This window comes from Schistocerca gregaria, chromosome 8 (genome assembly GCF_023897955.1).
Source record: "Schistocerca gregaria isolate iqSchGreg1 chromosome 8, iqSchGreg1.2, whole genome shotgun sequence".
Classification (NCBI taxonomy): Eukaryota; Metazoa; Arthropoda; class Insecta; order Orthoptera; family Acrididae; genus Schistocerca; species Schistocerca gregaria.
In genome coordinates, this window is record NC_064927.1 from 198,422,925 (window position 1) to 198,444,861 (window position 21,937).

At 44.0% G+C, this 21,937-nt stretch overlaps 1 protein-coding gene and 1 pseudogene across 7 annotated transcripts in view; both read left to right on the forward strand.

The window, feature by feature from the left end:
- LOC126283953 (high affinity copper uptake protein 1-like) overlaps nucleotides 1-21,937 on the forward strand; it is a 1,096,589-nt gene that overhangs the window by 685,069 nt on the left and 389,583 nt on the right. Inside the window, exon 1 of one of the 7 annotated variants that reach the window (XM_049982385.1) lies at nucleotides 5,922-5,993. The exons of 5 other annotated variants lie outside the window; for them this stretch is intronic. The gene's annotated coding sequence lies outside the window, so the exon portion shown is untranslated. Of the gene's footprint in view, nucleotides 1-5,921; nucleotides 5,994-21,937 lie in introns of those variants that run through there. One more of the 7 variants, XM_049982386.1, reaches the window with a different exon arrangement.
- On the forward strand, nucleotides 17,553-17,670 carry LOC126285545 (5S ribosomal RNA; annotated as a pseudogene).

Below are 21,937 nucleotides of genomic sequence, written 5' to 3' on the forward strand. Positions count from 1 at the left end.
AGTGCTGAAACCTTATGTCGACCTGCATCTACTTCTTGCATATCTGTCACTATACGATGTACATCTATTCCACCCTCGGTTTCTAAATATTTTATACAAACAAGAAGCTCAACTACTTTGTTTTTTAATTCCCTGATATTGTGATACAATATAGTGACACTGTTTTTCACTGTACTTTTCTGAGAATTTTGTGGTTTTTGACGTGACTAGTACGTGCCTGTCTGAGCTTCTCATTATGCTTAATTTTGCTCCAGCTATCTTGTCTGTGAGGCTCAAACTGAGAGTCTTCAGAGTGTGCCTGTAATTTTTTGTTTGTTGGATTTTTATTAAATTCTTTATCTAACTAAGAACTATAAATAAAATTTTACTGTTGTTTTAATCATGATTACAAACTCTTAGAGAGGGCATAACTGAAAGACTTAAACTAATCACAGAAATTAACAATTGTGAAGACACTGCACTAAAGATTGCTTATGCATACATAATTAACACTACAAAATGTCGCAGTATACCAAGGAACACCCTTATATTAAAATCAAAACACAAGTTTGATACTTTTCAATGCTATCAAGCTCTCTTTAAGTAGTGACTTACGCAGCTTATATTTGAAAATTTGAGTGGTATCCCACTAGTCAAACATGTAAATTATATTTCTAATTTGAGGCCTCAACAATCTACACTATTTCAGACATTTCGAAAGGAAATACGTGTTGTGTTAATTTGTGTGCATATATGTGTGTGTGTGTGTGTGTGTGTGTGTGTGTGTGTGTGTGTGTGTGTTTTGCGGGGGGTGTCAAATATTTTTATAAAACCGCATTTACAAGATATATAAATCAACTCTATAATAAAGATTTTGTCCTGCTGATTCTGCTAAACTACCAGTACTATGTTTCAAATTGAAATATATGACTAGCCAGGTTCTGGTACATACATTGTTATAGGATGAGCTCATGCATTTTTCTCTTATGTTGATGTAAAATTTTATGTCTTATTGTATACTAGGTTTTCTTTATTGGAATGAGGTACTTAACAAATGTTCATCTCAAGTAAGAGCCCTGCACACTACAGGCCTACTACCCCGACAGACACAGTAACAAATATTCCTGCAGAGGCACTGTCGGTATCAAAGTTCGTCATTGTGACTTCTGGGCCGACCTTGTGGCCGAGCGGTTCTAGGCGCTTCAGTCTGGAACCTCGCGACCGATACGGTCGCAGTTTCGAATCCTGCCTCGGGCATGGATGTGTGTGATGTCCTTAGGTTAGTTAGGTTTTACTAGTTCTAAGTTCTGGGGGACTGATGACCTCAGATGTTAAGTCCCATAGTGCTCAGAGCCATTTGAATCATTTGTGACTTCTGGTGGACGACCTGATATCGATGACATTATTAAAATACAAGCCAAGCTCGTTTAAAACTTTTACCACATGACCGGTTTCGGCAGAATTAAACTGAATGTGCACTATGTGATCAAAAGTATCCGGACACCTGGCTGAAAATGATATACAAGTTCGTGCCGCCCTCCATCGGTAATCCTGGAATTCAGTATGGTGTTGGCCCACCCATCACCTTGATGACAGCTTCCACTCTCGCTGGCATCAGTTGCTGGAAGGTTTCTTGGGAAATTGCAGCACAATCTTCAGAGAGTGCTGCACTGAGGAGAGTTATCGATGTCGGTCAGTGAGGCCTGGCACGAAGTCGGGGTTCCAAAACCTCTCAGAGGTGTTCTATGGATTCAGGTCAGGACTCCCGCCATTACTGGGATGTTATTGTCGTGTAATCACTCCGCCACAGGCTCTGCATTATCAGGTACAATCGCCATCCCCGAATTGCACTTCAACAGTGGGAAGCAAGAAGGTGCTTAAAACATGCATCTAGGGCTGTGCTGTGATAGTAAATAACAAGCCGAACAAGGCCCTCCGTGAAAAACACGACCACACCATAACACCACCGCCTCCGAATTTTACTGTTGGCACTGCACTCTCTGGCAGATGACATTCACCGTGCATTCGCCGCACTCACAGCCTGCCAACGGATCGCCACATTTTGTACCGCGATTCGTCACTCTATACGTTTTCCCGCTGTTCAGTCGTCCAACGTTTACACTCCTGACACCAAGCGAGGTTTCGTTTTGCATTTACCGGCGTGATGTGCGGCTTATGAGCAGCCGCTCGACCGTGAAATCCAGGTTTTCTCACCACCCGCCTAACTGTCATAGTACTTGTAGTGGATCCTGATGCAGTTAGGACTTCCTGTGTGATGGTCTGCATAGATGTCTGCCTATTAGACATTACGACCCTCTTCAACAGTCGGCGGTCTCTGCAGTCAACAGACGAGGTCGGCCTTTCCGCTTTTGTGCTGTACGTGTCCCATCACGTTTCCACTCCACTATCACATCGGAAACAGTGGACCTAGGGATGTTTAGGAGTATGGAAATCTCGCGTACAGATGTATGACACAAGTGACACCCAATCGCCTGACCACGTTCGAAGTCCGTGAGTTCCGTGCCCATTCTGCTCCCTCACGATGTCTAATGACTACTGAGGTCGCTGATATGGAGTACCTAGCAGTAGGGGGCAGCACAATGCACCTAATATGAAAAACGTATGTTTCTGGGTGTGTCCGGATAGTTTTGGATCACATAAGAAGCGACCGGTTGGTAGGACATGTTTTGAGGCATCAAGGGATCACAAATTTAGCATTGGAGGGCAGCCTGGAGGGTAAAAATCGTAGAGGGAGACCAAGAGATGAATACACTAAGCAGATTCAGAAGGATGTAGGTTTCAGTAGGTACTGGGAGACGAAGAAGCTTGCACAGGACAGAGTAGCTGCATCAAACCAGTCTCAGGACTGAAGACCACAACAGCAACAGTGTAGCTTTTGATGTGACCTAGGCTCTATCAGCTCAGGGGCGTAATGTTTTACATTGTGTTTTACTACCGTAAAATGCCGATAATGGAACTGGCGAGCTTTCTAAACTTTAAAAATAGCATATAGCTCTGAAGTGTTATGGTTTCTATTGTGATATAGATCCGATGACGGCAGTTTAGTCCTAATTCTGCCGAAAACAAATAAAAGTTTTAAGCGATCGTGGCTTGTATTTGCTTAATGAGAGTCAATAAAATATAAGGCACACATATTGCACTCTACAAATTGTTATGTTCTGGAATGGGTCTGTGTTGTTATATTTTGTGGCTGCTAACTCCCTACAGGCAGTATCTCTGCTACGAGGTAGTGCTTTCAAAACAGCTAAACGGAAACCTACGTTCGAATATCACATACGATTTTTACTAGTAAATATTGCTTCAGGTCATAATACATATTTTTTACTTGCAGTACATAAATGTGCGCTCCGTCCTGGTTCCCAGTTTTCGCGATAGATGACATACCATATTTTTTTCTTCTCTCCGAATCTTCTGGGAGACGAACCATTCAAAATCCACTTATAGAATGGTTAGAACAGTTTGTGGCAGCACAACCACCCATAATTTCTTGGTCAAGTGCCGTGACGCAAATCGCATAGCACCGCAGAACGTTTACAGTTCAGAGCTTCGGGAAACAAAAAGGCGGATGCGCCAACTCGTACTTCAGGAACCTTAGGCGTGGAACCTGGTAGGCTCGCGTGACTAAATGATAAAAATAACCAGCCGATTTGCTATCTTTCTCAAATGATTTGAAAGAAACTATTAGGTAATAAACTCTCATTCTCACGCATCTTATAGTTTAATTTCTCAGTTTCATAATGAACCGCCTATCATTTCGTTAATGGTCATTGTTATTGTGTTATTTCGATAATAGGTAAACTACTGCAAGAAATTCTTAGTTTGCAGTGAAAAATACGGTTCGCTGTGAATTTGTGTGTTTGGTGCGTGTTAGGTTACATGCTGCCGCGTATTAAATGTAGATAATATATTGAATTATTCCTTGTACTTTGAAGGATATCGCTATCTGTTTCCAATCTCGAGATAATGGAATGTGTGTAAATCCTTCTGACACGATCTCGTGCGTCATTTAAAAAGCTAAAGTGAAATATTCATGAACTCCTCGTATCTCATAAATGCTTTGAGGTTTCGAAACAAGATTTTGGCAAATGATAGCTCGCAAAGATGAGTGTTTTTCCATATAAATAATATGCGAAACTTACATATCTACCGCGATATTCAAGCGACTACAGATTTTTTTTCAATGAAGTAACATAATTACTCAGCTGATGAAACGAGAACTGCTGTGGGGTTTGTAACAATATAAGTGAAGAAGTCACACATTTATTTTCCTATTCAGAATGGGTTGTTTTATATTGTCTTAACTTGCACTGGGTTGCTACTTTAATAACATACTATTTCATGATTCTGTCGCAATTTTACCTCCATTAGGATGTTAGTGAGATGAATATTTCTAAACTATGCTAATATGGCGACAACTCAACTACCTTCTTCGTATGGCTGATAACACAAGACCAGTCCTGTCGTATAGCATTCGCAATGGCTTGTTTTCTCAGTATTTCAAAATCACAGAGCGTTTACTTCTTGCTGTTTTTTGCCACATTACTTTTCGCCTAGGCCCATATGTCCTCAGTCGCATTTAAATGATCATGATACGGAGGAAGCAAGATTGAACTATGCCCTTTACCATTAGTCAGATCGTCGACCTAGGAGCGTGAAGTTTTGGTTTGAACAGCACTTCAAGTTACATTAACACCGCTCTGTACATGCTAGGTTCAACTTTACCTCATGGAACATTTCTTTGTACCCAGAGCAAAATATACGCTTTCCTTCACTGCATTGTTGGAGCTTTATGCATCACAACAGAAAGATAAGTCGTTTTGTCCATTACTATTGCCAAATTCCGAGGAATGTTTTGCAGCAGAATGCTCAGAGCCATTTTTTGTTGTTGTTAATGCAACGGCAACACATGTTCACAGTACCTGAGGACTACAGAACACTTCAACACCAGAAAATATGACTTTACAACGAGAGCTGGCAAACGTGGATGCATGTAATGCGTGACACCACGTGGTTTCATGGTTTGGCAACAGGGGCGCTTTACCAGCCGAACCGGTGGCGGCTTCGCCGGTACGGCATTGGTGTTACCTGGGCAACGGCATTACGTCCCCCACTCGTCAGTCGAACTTCAAAAGTCGCAAATCATTTTAAACGCACTGTTGACAAAAATCAAAGTAGCGCACATTCTGTTGGATTGCTGGGTTTAAATGGTTCATATGGCTCTGAGCACTATGGTACTTAACATCTGAGGTCATCAGTCCTCTAGAACTTAGAACTACTTAAACCTAACTAACCTAAGGACATCACACACATCCATTCCCGAAGCAGGATTCGAACCTGCGACCGTAGCAGTCGCGCGGTTCCGGACTGCGCGCCTAGAACCGCTAGACCACCGCGGCCGGCTTGGATTTAAATAAGACCTTGCTCGCTAGGGTGACGTGTATGTGCCCGACGTCTTACTCATAGTTTTTTTCCGCTGCATCCATTTTCCAGTGCGGTCTGATTCGAATCAGTTATCATGCATCTATACAACCAGACATTAATATTTCAGTACTAACTGACGCAATAAGGGGAAAGTGAAATTTACCAGCTATTAGAGCCACTGTAATAATTTCTTAGGCTTGGCATGGGGAGTTATTAACACCGTTAAGAATTCCTGTCAGCACAGGAGAATAGGCTTCTCTGCAAAGAGACGTAAATACTGAATAAAACCGTGTGTAATGTTCTGGCCTCTAAGAGTTACACTGTACGGTCGAGGAAACGCCATAAAATGGAACGTAAACAGTCTGGCTGGCGTATAACAAGGAATTCTAGTGTTCTGCCGGGTGTATTGCAGGCAAATAAACGCGTAGTCGGTACGAGCGTTTCGCTGCTCTCGCAACACCCTTACATGTTGATATAAGGGAGCTGAGCACACTGAAACCTCAGTATGCCTCAAGCCGTAGCAGTGAGTTCCTGGGGACAAGAAACAGGCTGTGTGACGTAGGTTGTAGCAGGTAGAAGTATATGCACGATAGTTTCTGTGGCTGTCAGTGACCCCTCGCTAAAACGATTAACCATCTTTGTCAAATCACTCTGATCTCTGAGATCGTTCTGTGAATTTCCGTCATATCCGTGGATAATAATATCGGGTTGTGGGTCCGTCTTGACGCAAAACACTTTTGCTTTTTATTTTTTATTCCCAAACTAGTTTCAGCGACAATATCAGCTTCATCAGTGGATTCTGTAATTCTAATATATGCAAAAAATAGTACAATTGTAAACAATGTAAGACAATTTTACGTGTGTACTGGTTGTTCCAAAACATTTTCTGTGAATCGTTATTACTTTACGTAACAACATGGAAATTGCGTTTATTATCGCTGTTTCAAAAAAAAAAAAAAATGGTTCAAATGGCTCTGAGCACTATGGGACTTAACATCTATGGTCATCAGTTCCCTAGAACTTAGAACTACGTAAACCTAACTAACCTAAGGACATCACACAGCACCCAGTCGTCACGAGGCAAAGAAAATCCCTGAGCCCGCCGGGAATTGAACCCCGCTGTTTCCGGCACATGTTCTTAGTTGTCTCTTGCTGTTTCTTCGGCATACAGCGTGACATCTGCAGTTGTATCAGTGGCTCTTAGTAAACAAATACGAAAAAGTGAACTTATTACGTATGTCAGCGTTCTACTTTTCGGACTGCGGTAGTGTTGTGGATACAGTTTTGGTGAGTACTATATTGTTACGCAGCTTGTTATACTCAACCAAGGCAGTTTCGTGAACACTTTTAATATGTGCATGAGAATGGCGGAATATATTACCATGATGTGCTAGCGTAAAAACTGTGAAATACAGCACAAATCCTGTTTCTGGAAAACAAATTAGTTCCAATTGTGATCACCAGGTACAAATATGGAGCTGTACACCGTTTGTACGACGATATGACATCCATACTGTCATTTGACAAACCATAACGTGAGTGAACAATATTACTACCGAGAAGAGAGCCGGGCCGTGTGGCCTGGGGTTTGAGGCGGCATGTCACGGATTGCGCGGCCCCTCCCGCCGGAGGTTCGAGTCCTCCCTCGGGCATGGGTGTGTGTATTGTTCTTAGCATAAGTTAGTTTAAGTAGTGTGGAAGTCTAGCGACAGATGACCTCAGCAGTTTGGTCCCTTAGGAATTCACACACATTTGAACATTTTTTTCGAGAAGAGAGACCTTATGCTGTTAGTGAAACTGTTTTATGTGAACGGCGGAAATTACAGTGCTCTATTGAGACAATATCGCCGACTAAAAGGTCTGACGAGAGGACCGATGTCATTAAAGGCCGGCCGCGGTGGTCGTGCGGTTCTAGGTGCTCCAGTCCGGAGCCGCGCTGTGCTACGGTCGCAGGTTCGAATCCTGCCTCGGGCATGGGTGTGTGTGATGTCCTCAGGTTAGTTAGGTTTAAGTAGTTCTAAGTTCTAGGGGACTGATGACCACAGCAGTTGAGTCCCATAGTGCTCAGAGCCATTTAAACCATATTTGTCATTAAGGGAATTACAGAAAATAATTAAATTCGAAAACACCGATGTGCTTGGTGTGGCACGTGGAAAGGAAGTCGTCCTTTCCCGGTGGAAGTTACTGACAAAGTTGTTGTTGCTGTTTTAATGTGTGTGAATACCCATGGGACCAGTCTACTAAGGTCATCGGTCCCTAGACTTACACACTACTGAAACAAACTTATGCTAAGAACCACACACACACACACACACACACACACACACACACACACACACACACACACACACACACAAACATGGCCGAGAGACGATTCGAACCTCCGACGAAAGAGGCCGCGCAATCCGTGACATGACGCCCTAAACCGCGCGGCCACCCCGAAGTCTCCGCGTTATCGAGACCTCCTTGTGCAGCACGGTTCCCGCTTTGGAAGAGCGCAAATGTATGGAAACCACTGTTTTCATGCAAGACGGGGCAACACCGCATGTCTCTCGCCCAGTGAAAGATTTGCTTAATGCCGCGCGGGGTAGCCGCGCGGTCTGTGGCGTCTTGCCACGGTCTGCGCGGCTCCCTCCCTCGGAGGTTCGAGTCCTCCCTCGGGCATCGGTGTGTGTGTGTGTGTGTGTGTGTGTGTGTGTGTGTGTGTGTGTGTGTGTGTGTGTGTGTGTGTTGTACTTAGCGTAAGTTAGTTTTAAGTTAGATTAAGTAGTGCGTAAGCTTAGGGACCGATGGCCTCAGCAGTTTGGTCCCATAAGACCTTACCACAAATTTCCGATTTGCTTAATGCGCCCTTCCACGAATTTGTTCTCTCCAGGGTTTTCTCGATGATGGTCTGCAAGATTACATGATCTTAATACATGTGACTTTTGCTTCTGCAGATATATAAGAGAATGCGTTTACCAGAGCCAGGTTCCTTCTCTACCTGATCTGAAGGCCATTATACAGGAACACAATGCGCAGATTCCACCGAAACTGCTGCAAGCAGCTGTTGATCGAGCATATCGTCGACGTCTCCGGTGTCCATATTGAACAAACTGTGTCAGGAACAATTCTACCTTTTCCGCCCACGTTCCGTTCCTAATCTACCACATGTGGTAACAGTTCTCTATGTCTTTCTTGCATTCACAGCTCCAGGTTTGAACCTGGTTGCCTCAATTGAAACTAATTTTTTCGTAGCATAAATCGGTTCCGCATCAACGCATTAGCATATCTACCAAGTTTAGCTTCCATACGGTAAATACAGCTGTGAGCAGCTGTATTTTATTTATGACCATCCGGCATCTGTTCGAGTCCACATACAGCCTCTTCGATGGCTCTGTCCAGTTCCACAAAAAGTTAAAAATTAATTTCGCACTTCAGAAGTTTCGTCACTTTTTGCGGTATGTCGTAGTGAAAACTGTACATCGTTGTATTTGCTGATTATGCATTGGGATGACCTGCCTTAACTGTCTCACTCGTATGCACACGGTGTATCTTAATTGTAGTGATAAATGACTTAGTTGACAATATTCGATAATACACTCCTGGAAATTGAAATAAGAACACCGTGAATTCATTGTCCCAGGAAGGGGCAACTTTATTGACACATTCCTGGGGTCAGATACATCACATGATCACACTGACAGAACCACAGGCACATAGACACAGGCAACAGAGCATCCACAATGTCGGCACTAGTACAGTGTATATCCACCTTTCGCAGCAATGCAGGCTGCTATTCTCCCATGGAGACGGTCGTAGAGATGCTGGATGTAGTCCTGTGGAACGGCTTGCCATGCCATTTCCACCTGGCGCCTCAGTTGGACCAGCGTTCGTGCTGGACGTGCAGACCGCGTGAGACGACGCTTCATCCAGTCCCAAACATGCTCAATGGGGGACAGATCCGGAGATCTTGCTGGTCAGGGTAGTTGACTTACACCTTCTAGAGCACGTTGGGTGGCACGGGATACATGCGGACGTGCATTGTCCTGTTGGAACAGCAAGTTCCCTTGCCGGTCTAGGAATGGTAGAACGATGGGTTCGATGATGGTTTGGATGTTCCGTGCACTATTCAGTGTCCTCTCGACGATCACCAGAGGTGTACGGCCAGTGTAGGAGATCGCTCCCCACACCATGATGCCGGGTGTTGGCCCTGTGTGCCTCGGTCGTATGCAGTCCTGATTGTGGCGCTCACCTGCACGGCGCCAAACACGCATACGACCATCATTGGCACCAAGGCAGAAGCGACTCTCATCGCTGAAGACGACACGTCTCCATTCGTCCCTCCATTCACGCCTGTCGCGACACCTCTGGAGGCGGGCTGCACGATGTTGGGGTGTGAGCGGAAGACGGCCTAACGGTGTGCGGGACCGTAGCCCAGCTTCATGGAGACGGTTGCGAATGGTCCTTGCCGATACCCCAGGAGCAACAGTGTCCCTAATTTGCTGGGAAGTGGTGGTGCGGTCCCCTACGGCACTGCGTAGGATCCTACGGTCTTGGCGTGCATCCGTGCGTCGCTGCGGTCCGATCCCAGGTCGACGGGCACGTGCTCCTTCCGCCGACCACTGGCGACAACATCGATGTACTGTGGAGACCTCACGCCCCACGTGTTGAGCAATTCGGCGGTACGTCCACCCAGCCTCCCGCATGCCCACTATACGCCTTCGCTCAAAGTCCGTTAACTGCACATACGGTTCACGTCCACGCTGTCGCGACATGCTACCAGTGTTAAAGACTGCGATGGAGCTCCGTATGCCACTGCAAACTGGCTGACACTGACGGCGGCGGTGCACAAATGCTGCGCAGCTAGCGCCATTCGACGGCCAACAACGCGGTTCCTGGTGTGTTCGCTGTGCCGTGCGTGTGATCATTGCTTGTACAGCCCTCTCGCAGTGTCCGAAGCAAGTATGGTGGTTCTGACACACCGGTGTCAATGTGTTCTTTTTTCCATTTCCAGTAGTGTAGAAGTGAAAATGGTCGTGTAAACATGGGAGCCATCTGTGAGGAAATTGTGTGTGTGGTTAAGCGGCACCGACGTCAGCTTGAAATATTGCCCTAGTTAGTACAAATGTATTTGAAAATTAAATTTTTTCATTGTTTATTTATTTTTGGTATGTTTTTTAAGCACAATATTTTTAAAAAATTAAACGATGTTGTTGTTGTCTTCAGTCCTGAGACTGGTTTGATGCAGGTCTCCATGCTACTCTATCCTGTGCAAGCTGCTTCATCTCCCAGTACCTACTGCAACCTACATCCTTCTGAATCTGCTTAGTGTACTGATCTCTCGGTCTCCCTCTACGATTTTTACCCTCCACGCTGCCCTCCAATGCTAAATTTGTGATCCCTTGATGCTTCAAAACATGTCCTACCAACCGATCCCTTCTTCTAGTCAAGTTGTGCCACAAACTTCTCTTCTCCCCAATCCTATTCAATACCTCCTCATTAGTTACGTGATCTATCCACCTTATCTTCAGTATTCTTCTGTAGCACCACATTTCGAAAGCTTCTATTCTCTTCTTGTCCAAACTAGTTATCGTTCATGTTTCACTTCCATACATGGCTACACTCCAAACAAATACTTTCAGAAACGACTTCCTGATACATAAATCTATATTCGATGTTAACAAATTTCTCTTCTTCAGAAACGCTTTCCTTGCCATTGCCAGTCTACATTTTATATCCTCTCTACTTCGACCATCATCAGTTATTTTACTTCCTAAATAGCAAAACTCCTTTACTACTTTAAGTGTCTCATTTCCTAATCTAATTCCCTCAGCATCACCTGATTTAATTTGACCACATTCCATTATCCTCGTTTTGCTTTTGTTAATGTTCATCTTATATCCTCCTTTCAAGACACTGTCCATTCCGTTCAACTGCTCTTCCAAGTCCTTTGCCGTCTCTGACAGAATTACTATGTCATCGGCGAACCTCAAAGTTTTTACTTCGTCTCCATGAATTTTAATACCTACTCCAAATTTTTCTTTTGTTTCCTTTACTGCTTGCTCAATATACAGATTGAATAACATCGGGGAGAGGCTACAACCCTGTCTCACTCCTTTCCCAACCACTGCTTCCCTTTCATGCCCCTCGACTCTTATTACTGCCATCTGGTTTCTGTACGAATTATAAATAGCCTTTCGCTCCCTGTATTTTACCCCTGCCACCTTTAGAATTTGAAAAAGAGTATTCCAGTCAACATTGTCAAAAGCTTTCTCTAAGTCTACAAATGCTAGAAACGTAGGTTTGCCTTTTCTTAATCTTTCTTCTAAGGTAAGTCGTAAGGTCAGTATTGCCTCACGTGTTCCAACATTTCGACGGAATCCAAACTGATCCTCCCCGAGGTCTGCATCTACCAGTTTTTCCATTCGTCTGTAAAGAATTCGCGTTAGTATTTTGCAGCCGTGGCTTATTAAACTGATAGTTCGGTAATTTTCACATCTGTCAGCACCTGCTTTCTTTGGGATTGGAATTACTATATTCTTCTTGAAGTCTGAGGGTATTTCGCCTGTCTCATACATCTTGCTCACCAGCTCGTAGAGTTTTGTCAGGACAGGTTCTCCCAAGGCCGTCAGTAGTTCTAATGGAATGTTGTCTACTCCGGGGGCCTTGTTTCGACTCAGGTCTTTCAGTGCTCTGTCAAACTCTTCACACAGTATCGTATCTCCCATTTCGTCTTCATCTACATCCTCTTCCATTTCCATAATATTGTCCTCAAGTACATCGCCCTTGTATAAACCTTCTATATACTCCTTCCACCTTTCTGCCTTCCCTTCTTTGCTTAGAACTGGGTTGCCATCTGAGCTCTTGATATTCATACACATGGTTCTCTTCTCTCCAAAGGTCTCTTTAATTTTCCTGTAGGCAGTATCTATCTTACCCCTAGTGAGATAAGCTTCTACATCCTTACATTTGTCCTCTAGCCATCCCTGTTTAGCCATTTTGCACTTCCTGTCGATCTCATTTTTGAGACGTTTGTATTCCTTTTTGCCTGCTTCATTTACTGCATTTTTATATTTTCTCCTTTCATCAATTAAATTCAATATTTCTTCTGTTACCCAAGGATTTCTAGCAGCCCTCGTCTTTGTACCTACTTTATCCTCTGCTGCCTTCACTACTTCATCCCTCAGAGCTACCCATTCTTCTTCTACTGTATTTCTTTCCCCTATTCCTGTCAATTGTTCCCTTATCCTCTCCCTGAAACTCTGTACAACCTCTGGTTCTTTCAGTTTATCCAGGTCCCATCTCCTTAATTTCCCACATTTTTGCAGTTTCTTCAGTTTTAATCTACAGGTCATAACCAATAGATTGTGGTCAGAGTCCACATCTGCCCCTGGAAATGTCTTACAACTTAAAACCTGGTTCCTAAATCTCTGTCTTACCATTATATAATCTATCTGATACCTTTTAGTATCTCCAGGGTTCTTCCACGTATACAACCTTCTTTCATGATTCTTAAACCAAGTGTTAGCTATGATTAAGTTGTGCTCTGTGCAAAATTCTACTAGGCGGCTTCCTCTTTCATTTCTTAGCCCCAATCCATATTCACCTACTATGTTTCCTTCTCTCCCTTTTCCTACACTCGAATTCCAGTCACCCATTACTATTAAATTTTCGTCTCCCTTCACTATCTGAATAATTTCTTTTATTTCATCGTACATTTCTTCAATTTCTTCATCATCTGCAGAGCTAGTTGGCATATAAACTTGTACTACTGTAGTAGGTGTGGGCTTCGTATCTATCTTGGCCACAATAATGCGTTCACTATGCTGTTTGTAGTAGCTTACCCGCATTCCTATTTTCCTATTCATTATTAAACCTACTCCTGCATTACCCCTATTTGATTTTGTGTTTATAACCCTGTAGTCACCTGACCAGAAGTCTTGTTCCTCCTGCCACCGAACTTCACTAATTCCCACTATATCTAACTTTAACCTATCCATTTCCCTTTTTAAATTTTCTAACCTACCTGCCCGATTAAGGGATCTGACATTCCACGCTCCGATCCGTAGAACGCCAGTTTTCTTTCTCCTGATAACGACATCCTCCTGAGTAGTCCCCGCCCGGAGATCCGAATGGGGGACTATTTTACCTCCGGAATATTTTACCCAAGAGGATGCCATCATCATTTAATCATACAGTAAAGCTGCATGTCCTCGGGAAAAATTACGGCTGTACGATAACGCATGTAATTTAAACAGCCATTTATATTTTTAATATAATCAGTTGTGTCATTCTTCGCCTTGAGAAGATCGTCGAAAGTTCCACGCTATGCCCTATATGCCCTATTCGGACATTCTGTAAGAATGTGGCGAACCGTTTGCCTGACTGCTCCACAGTAGCATTTAAGAGATGGTGCCTTACCCCATCTATAAAGCTAGGATATAGAATAGGTCCATAGATAAGTAAGTGTCTCGAAGACTTCTTAAGTTATAGAACACGGTATGTTGTCCTCGACGGCGGGTATTCATTAGAGACAAGAGTGTCGTCAGGAGTGCCACAGGGAAGCGTGGTTGTACCGCTGTTATCCTCTGTACACATAAATGATTTGGCGGACAGGTTGGGCATAAACTGCGGCCGTTCGCTGATGATGCTGTGGTGTACGGTAAGGTGTCGCAGTTTAGTGACTGTAGGAAGATACAAAATGACGGAGACAAGGTTTGTAGTTGGTGTGCAGAGTGTCAGATAGCTCAAAAATGAAAAAAAAAATTAAGTTACCCCGAAATATGTAAGTTAAAGAGGGTGAGTAGGAGAAACAAACTCTTGATGTTCCGATACAGTTTTAGTCGTGTCCTGCTTGACACAGTCAAGCTGTTTAAATACGTAACTGGGCGTAACGTTGCAAAGCGATACGAAATGGAGGATTGTGGTAGTGAAGGCGAATGGTCGACTTCAGTTTACTGGGAGAATTCTAGGGAAGTGTGGTTAATCTGCAAAGGAGACCGCATGTAGGACACTGGTGCAACCTATTATTGAGTACTGCTGGAGTGTTTGGAATCCGTACCATGGCTTAAAGGACACTGAGGAAATTCAGAGGCGGGCTGCTAGATTTGTTACTTGTAGGTTCGAACAACACGCAAGTGTTACGGAGATGCATCGGGAACTGAAATGGGAATCTCTGGAAGTAAGGTGACATTCTTTTCGGGGAATACTACTGAGAAAATTTAGATAACCGGTTATTTGGATCTGACTGGGGAGCGATTCTGTTGCCTCCAACATTGCGCGTAAAGACCACGAAGATAAGGTACGATAAATTAGGGTTCATACGGAGCTATATAGATAGTCCTTTTCTATTTTCGAGGGGAACAAAGAAGTAAATGACTAGTAACGGATCAAAATAGAATTCAGGAATCCTCTTTGATAGAAATGGTTCAAATGGCTCTGACCACTATGCGACTTAACTTCTGAGGTCATCAGTCTCCTAGAACTTAGAACTACTTAAACCTAACTAACCTAAGGACATCACACACATCCATGGCCGAGGCAGGATTCGAACCTGTTACCGTAGCGGTCGTTCGGCTCCAGACTGTGGCGCCTAGAACCGCACGACCACTCCGGCCGGCCTTCTGATAGAAAGTTCTGACTGATGACCGTGCATATCATGTTTATATAAAGTGCGATAAAAATTTTAAGTTTGAGAGCGTTGCTGTAGCGTGTATCCAACGTAGTACTATTCCGATGCCGATATATAAGCACCGACATAATGAGATTTTCACTCTGCAGCGGAGTGTGCGCGATATGAAACCTCCAGACAGACTAACACTCAACTACAAACTCATTTTTAATCTGCCAGGAAGTTTCACATCAGCGCACAGTCCGCTACAGAGTGAAAATCTCATTCTGGAAACATCCCCCAGGCTGTGGCTAAGCCATGTCTTCGCAATATCCTTTCTTCCAGGGGTGCTAGCTGTGCAAGGTTCGCAGGAGAGCTTCTGAGAAGATTGGATAGTAGTAGACGAGGTACTAGCGGAAGTGAAGCCGAGAGGACAGGGCGTGAGTCGTGCTTGGGTAGCTCGAATGGTAGAGCACTTGCCCGCGAAAGGCAAAGGTCCTGAGTTCGAGTCTCGCTCCGCCACACAGTTTTAATCTGCCAGGAAGTTTCAAGCACCGACATGTAGGCAAGGCGTGCGGAATATGCGGAATGATTAACTATGGCCTCGGTATTACGAAATGCGTTCAAACAGAACCAACGTGCTCTTATTCTTGTCTTGGCCGTCGAAGAATGAAGATTATGAATGAATGGAAGAGGAGGAGGAGGAAACGATTAGAGCTTTCGTTGATTGTGAAGGGAGTAGCATGTCTGTCGAAAACCGCCGTTTTAAAATAAAGAACTACGATAAGGTGTGCTGCTGCTTGATGATAACGTACGTCCCTATATCGCAAATGTCGTATCGCAGAAGTTAGTACAACTCAAGTGGGAGGTACTCGAGCAGCCCTCCCTGTAATCCAAATATCTCCTCGTGCGATTATCGCTCATTCGGTCTATTAAAGAAAAGTCCTGTCGGACGATGATGTGCAGCAGGCAGTTACGAAGTTCCTTACGCAGCAGGCAGGCCACGGTGTTTCACCAAACGTGTATCGTCAACCTAACGCTTCTGTGGGATGGTTCCCTCAGAGCTCATGACGATTTTGTCTGATTGGTATACCGATTCTAGGCTTTGATCGCTCCTTGTAATACAGTATACACTGATTGAACAGGTTGACATGGGAATAGGACTAAACACGTTGAAAAATTAGTCAACTACAGAAACGCAAAAGAAGATATTAAAAAGAATGTATTTCATATGTAAATAGTGTAGGCAGTGGTGTTTCTAGCCTATATTTTAAAGTTTAGTACCGCAGCGTCATCATCACAGTCTCCATATCGTCAGACACCCAGTTTGCCCACATGCCGGGGTAGGACTGGGTCGAGGAGAGCCCAGGAATGCGTACACACACACGCACACGCACACACACACACACACACACACACACACACACACACACACACACATATTATGATCTCCAAATCACAACCCAGTGTTTTGAGAACTTCATCAAAATCGTTAGGATTACTTTGCGAAAACAATAGTAAGCTTGAGCTAGCAGGTATATAACGTGTTGTGTGTGTGTGATGCTATGTAGGTTCTGTGGATGCTGTCAAAGCATCCCTCCACTCTTTTTGCCGTAGCCTTGTCCCTGCCTGTAGGAACACAAAATAACTGTGATACATCACCGGTATATGCTGGGCTTGGCTATAAAGGAATGTAACAGAAGTGGAAGCCCAGATGGCCAAGTGTTAGGGGGAAAAAAAAGAATTTTTGCCGCTGATGCTGCGAGGCATGAGCCATTATGGTAGCGAAGTTCCCAGGTGGCGGTTGGCACAGTGGAAAGAGTACATAACAGGAATGTGACAGCATATACTAGATGAGCAGACATGAGGCTTGTATGTTACCGTAGTTTCCAGGCCGCGGGTGGCATAGTGGAAAGAGTAAAGAACAGGAATGTGAGAGTATAGACAGGGTGGTCAGATTTGAGCCATTTATGTTAAGAGGCGGGTGGTGCAGCGGAAAGAGTAAAGAACAGAAATGCGACAGCATATAATGGGTAGTCATTAACAGTTTGAGAAGCTTGTAAGTGTGTTGCAGAGTTGATTGTGCTAAGAAATGATTGTTAAGAAAAAAATTCGATACGTGGTGTCTTACCCCAAGTAATTACCTTTGAACTTAGACGATCAGGCCGTTGTACGTGAAAATTCAAGCGGCCTGTCAGATACAATTAATGTCAGTTGTTGTCATAGCGTAGATGGTAGCCTAAGGGTTTGCTCAGCCTTTCGCTCGGGTTCGATCCTTACTACCGTTCCATGTCCAATTTTTGTATCGCTCCCTTGTTAGGTTTTAGGAAATCAAACGAAAAACACGCTAGGCGACACCGTCTCTGGTGGGCCGCTTGAGTTTGCATGCGCAACGGCCTGACTCACTAACTTCAATGCAATAAACTGAGAAACAGCGTGACTTATCGAATTTTTTTATTAACATTTCTTTCTCATCAGAAGCCACCCCGCAACACCGCTACAAGATTTCAGACTGTTTCTGGCCACCCAGTACACATGGGCCAACGGTCTTGCCACAGTGGTAACACCGGTTCCCGTCAGATCACCGAAGTTAAGCGCTGTCGGGCTGGGCTAGCACTTGGATGGGTGACCATCCCGTCTGCCGAGTGCTGTTGGCAAGCGGGGTGCATTCAGCCCTTGTGAGGCAAACTGAGGAGCTAATTGACTGAGAAGTAGCGGCTGCGGTCTCGTAAACTGACATACAGCCGGGCGAGCGGTGTGCTGACCACATGAGCCTCCATATCCGCATCCAGAGACGGCTGTGGGCTGAGGATGACACGGCGGCCAGGCGGTGCCGTATTGCCTTCCAAGGCCTGTTCGCACGGAGTTTTGTTTTAGTATACACGGTGTATGAGGTATAAGTGCAGATAATTTATGTATGCTATTTTAATATGTGCACGCATCAGTGTGTTGCTCGGTTTTTCTCTGTCTGGAATAGTTTTTCCAGAGAAATATCACAAGCTTTACTACCTGATGTTATCTTCACGGTCGTAACTGCACCACTAAGTAGACTGTGCCTGTCAATATAACTAACCTTTTTGCGTCCAGGCATCCACACTGCAACACCTGACCTGCTGCCCAGGGGAAAATAAGATTTAATGGTCTGTTCTTTCCGCATGTACTTCTAAATACTACCGAACCTTGTAATAGATATGATTATTAGTCTGAAAATGTCGTAAATACTGATGTAATGGGTAGTCATTAACAGTTTGAGAAGCTTGTAAGTGTGTTGCAGAGTTGATTGTGCTAAGAAATGATTGTTAAGAAAAAAATTCGATACGTGGTGTCTTACCCCAAGTAATATTGTCCTCTGTCACCAACAGAAATATTTGCACACACACTCGTTACGCCATGTACATTCAAGAATTGAAATTTAATCACAATTACTAATTAGGACTACGATTTTTGCAGGACAAAGTAATCGATGAATTTGTGATGATCTTTAATTAGTTAATATTGACATTAATTAATTAAAAGATCTCTTTTTGGATGACGAAATTGCTTGGGTCGAGGTATTTCAACATTGTGCCTCTGAACTTCGATTGCCGAACGGTAAGTTGAGCAGCCGGAGTGGCCGTGCGGTTCTAGGCGCTACAGCCTGGAGGCGGGCGACTGCTACGTTCGTAGGTTCTAATCCTGCCTCTTGCATGGATGTGTGCGATGTCCTTAGGTTAGTTAGGTTTAATTAGTTCTAAGTTCTACGCGTGATGACCTCAGAAGTCGCATAGTGCTCAGAGCCATTGGAACCATTTTTGCTCACGTATCATTGCAGGATTATTTCATGGAAGCTACGCTCTTCAAAACCTTGTGTCATCACAAGTAAGAGGTGGTTCTGATTTCCAGTATATGTTAGTAATGCTGTGATAATTTCTAAAAGAGAAACCAAAGGCGGTAACTTTTCTCACACGAAGAAAACTAATAAAGGAAACAAAGTAAAAACAAATGGCTCGGTTCAAATGGCTCTGAACACTATTAGACTTAACATCTGAGGTCATTAGTCCCCTACAACTTAGAACTACTTAAACCTAACTAACCTAAGGACATCACACATATCCAAGCCCGAGGCAGGACTCGAACCTGCGACCGTAGCGGTCGCGCGGTTCCAGACTGAAGCGCCTAGAACCGCTCGGTCACACCGGCCGGCAAATCAGTATGAAAACAGACGGATAACATCAGTTATATGTAGTAGGCGAAAGGGTCTGATACGCAGCATCATAACTAACTGTTAATACTCGGAGATTTTAGCTGTGATTAACAACGGGTCTTCCTTCTGAAGCACTGAATTAGGTGTAGTTGAGCGCCTGCAGTCGATTTTATCTCTGATTTACAGAAAGAGTGTAGAGTTGAATAGAGAGATAACGTGATAGAACCGCATAGTGATTCCATGATATTACGACAATGACCAACATGCGAGGAGTATCCGCTTGCAGTGTTCCGCAACGCAGCCAGTGCTTTTATGTGAGAGGAAGGCAGGCCCCGCGCACGTGTTGAGGAATTAGTGCCCTTTGTGGAGCTGCAGTGGAAACCGCGCCGTTGTGGGGTGGAACGTGATTACCGGCAGCGCGCCCAGGAAATGGACGCTCTCAGGCGCGCAATCGCGTCGATTTCCGCCGAGCCGCCCTCTACCCCCGCCTTTGGTGCGACGCTGCGGCGCCAGACACGGCCCGAGCTGCAGAAAGTAAACAGCGCCGCACCGCGCCCGCCACTGCAGACCCTAGGTCGACCTGATGCGGGTGCAGTCGGCGGGGACCTACGATCGCTTGTTTTTTGAAAGCACCCCCTAAAACCAATCCGAGGCTGATTGCCGATGGCACTGTCGTTTACGGGAAGTGTGTATTCGTTGGGTGGTGGGGTTTTTACCGAACTCTTTATTTCAAAACAGAGTGGTAAAGGAATTTGCTCTACGGTGCAACTCCAGCTGGCGCCGCGATAAATTTCTCATTCAGTTTGGCTAGCAGCACATTATATAGGGTGTCCCACTCAAACCTCCCTGATTTCAAGGATCCAGGAGAGAAAAACCACAGTAGATACGACAATGAAAAATGCACCGCATTGTAGAGCATCTCAAAGAATTTATATTCCCTTGTCAGAAGTGCCAAGTATCGTCGCCAGAGGGCAGTATGGTTGCATGAAGTGAAATAGCAACTCCACAGCAGCGCGCAAGCAGTAGTATGGTTTGCAGAAACAAAATTGCCTATTACTGTGCAACCAAATGACCGTGGTCTGTATGAATGTGATCCACCTGATGTAAAAACTATTAATAAATGGTATAGGAAGTTTCTGGCAACAGGATACTGTTCTGAAACATTCTGGTGGTGCATGTTATGGAGTTTAAGAAGAGGCAATGCAGGACATCAGACAAACGTTTTTCAGAAGCCCACATAAGTCAATTCCTCAAGCATCTAGGCAACTTGATGTACCTCGATCAACATCTTGAAGTTCACCAGCATCTACGTATGTGTGCTTACAAAGTGCAAATATTGCATCATCTGACACCGAACTACAAGCCACGCCGACAACAATTTGCTGGAGATATGCTGCAGGATATTGATATGGATGCCAGCTTCCGGGATAGATGTTTATTCTCAGATGAGGCAATCTTTCATCTATCAGGAAGGGTTAATAGGCATAATGTTCGGTTTTGGGATTCGCAAAATTTGCACATTGTCATTGAAATGTCCATTATAGCCCTAAACTAAACGTCTGGTGCTGGCTAATGCACGGTTCTTCTTTGCGGACATGTGGGAGCAGTTTGTAAATCCTCAGACCTAACGTCACGGAGCTCCGCCGCATTGGTCAATGGCTGTTCACAAGTTCCGGGTAGGAAATTTCCCAGTCCTTGAATCGGACACGGAGAACCCATTGTTACAAAGAACTTAGCAAGAAAATGAATGTAGACTCGATATTCCTCGTGTTACCAATGGATCACATGTAGAGGTGTATTCATGATAAATAAATAAATTCTTTGAGATGCTCTACAAAGTGGTGCATTTTTCATTGTCGTATCTACTGTAATTTTTTTCCCCTGGGTCTTTGAAATCAGGGAGGTTTGAGTGGGGCACCCTGTATAAACGAGGTAACGTATTTTCTCCGTTAAACCAGCGGAAAAATAATTGTTTGAATAATAATGAATTTATAACGTACCTCGTTTTCAAAGCAGACTAAGAAGTATAAAACAATTTCTGGTAGCCCCATAAAGATTCCTAACTCCATACAGATAGTCCTGAAAGTAATGTGGTTCTGATTTTTTAACAGCTATGCAAAATATTTGTAAGATTTGAAACGCGGTTGCAGCAGGTAAAGAAAGCAGGTGAATTGTTTGGTCATAATTTGGTAAGTAGTGCAACAAAAATGAGGTGAACTATTCGTGCGTCGTTTAATATATTGTCATGTTTGTTGACACCGCCAGTGTTAGAGACAAGCGATCTGTCGTAATTTTTGTATATGTTAAGGATGAAAATTCTCAAGGTTTCTATGATTAATAGTGTCAGCTACTCGCGAGCCATCTCCAGATCAAAAATACAGCCTTGATTAGTGTAACTGCCATAACGGCTAAATATATCGTCATAATTTTTTTGAGTAACAACATTCATACAGAAGTTATAGGTTCGGAAGCTTGACGTATCGTTCATACAGAATTAGAAGATCATGAAACTAAGATACACTTAGTCAGTATTTGTGTCGTTTCATAGCGGAGATCATCGTAAGTACTGATATACGAAGATAGTATTGCAGTTGAAGACCAGTGTAGTGATAAAGTAATATAACACTTTTAATACACATAATATAAACATGTGTGGCCAGTGCTGCAGTAAACAGGAAACTCACTATAGTACTGACCATTTTATGACCTCCATTCCAATTCACTGTAAATGGATAATGTGT